Genomic DNA, 1,410 nt, shown 5'->3' on the forward strand with positions numbered 1-1,410 from the left:
CCGGCGCTGCGTGGGGGATTTTGGGCAGCCTGCCGTCGGAGCACAGCGTGTGCACCGATCTCGCCGACGGCAGCTAACAACTGACTGCGAATGACCAAGCGCTAGCGACAACAGCTAACAACCACTGGAGACTGCGCGAGTGACTGCAAATATCCGCGAACCGCCGAAAACGATAGCTAATGACCACCGGGGGACGACGAATCATCGTTAGCGAGTGATAACAAGAGCCTGGCCAAGGACCTGGCTTGTTGCTAGGCGGAGATCATGGGGCCAAAGTGGCCCCGAGGTCCCGTTGCAATCTGTGGGAGATTTTCATCTCAGCTTGCGCGCTCTTTTTAAAATCTTCCCCTACTTGAATTGAACATTTGTGTTGGACTTCTCCCACTGGTGCTGCGTTCTGCTGTCAGTTTTTCCCCCCCTCTCCCTCCCCAGCAAATCCAAGAAGAAAATGTGCCGTACTTGAGTGGGGATGGGCAATGTAAGGCCTGCTGAACACTAGTCTTGTCATTTTGCTAGGATCCATTTTGCTGTGTTTTCCCCCCTAAAATGGGTTAGGCGTGAGAGGGAAGGATTTTTCTTTTTTTTTTTTTGTTTCCACACTGGCTCTCATAAAAAGTGCCGCCGCTGATGACGATGATTGATTTGATTCCCATTCCTGTTGCTGCTGCTGATGGAAGGCGAGTCGGCAGAGGCGCCGCTTGCCGCGAATGTATTTTAAAAGCGACGCCTCTTCGGGCTCATCAAAATGCTGTCCTCTCTTTTGTGTTCAGCGAGGAGGGCACGACACTTGGGGATTATGTCGGCATTTTGGTTTCAATGTTATCTTGCTCGTATCAGACAACCAAAATATAAACTGTCGTGTGTGAGTCCAAGTCCGCCACTTCAAGACAAAGATGTCCAAATATCAAATGGCATGTCCCGTTTTGCAGGGTGGTCACAAATCATCCATTTATTTATTTTTTTACTGGTTTATTTATTTATTTATTGGTTTGTTTATTATCTTTGGGGGGGAAGAGCGTGATGACATACTTGACACATATTTTGCAGAAGGCTGTGAGTCCGTTTGTTTGTGCCAAAATTAAATCCCGATCAAGGCAATCAAATGTTGACCTCTCTCGTCTCCCTGAATTATAAGATGGATGAGAATGTACTGAGTGTGTGTGTGTGTGTGTATATATTGTAGAGGTGCAAGAGTTTTGAGATTTCCAGGCAGGGTCGGGATCGGCTAAATATCATTTCAACTTTCTTCCCGCTTCATGAGTGCCGCACGCGCTCGCCCTCCGCCGAAAGCCTTTTCTGAGGCCTGAGTGCAAGGGGTCGCTTCCGTGTCGCAGTGTTGTGTGCGGCTTCGTTCGCTCTCTCGGCTCAACTTCGGCGGCGGCCCATTTCCTGTCGCCGGGTGACTGTAAT

This window comes from Hippocampus comes, unplaced genomic scaffold (assembly GCF_001891065.2).
Source record: "Hippocampus comes isolate QL1 unplaced genomic scaffold, H_comes_QL1_v1.1 scaffold674, whole genome shotgun sequence".
Taxonomy (NCBI): Eukaryota; Metazoa; Chordata; class Actinopteri; order Syngnathiformes; family Syngnathidae; genus Hippocampus; species Hippocampus comes.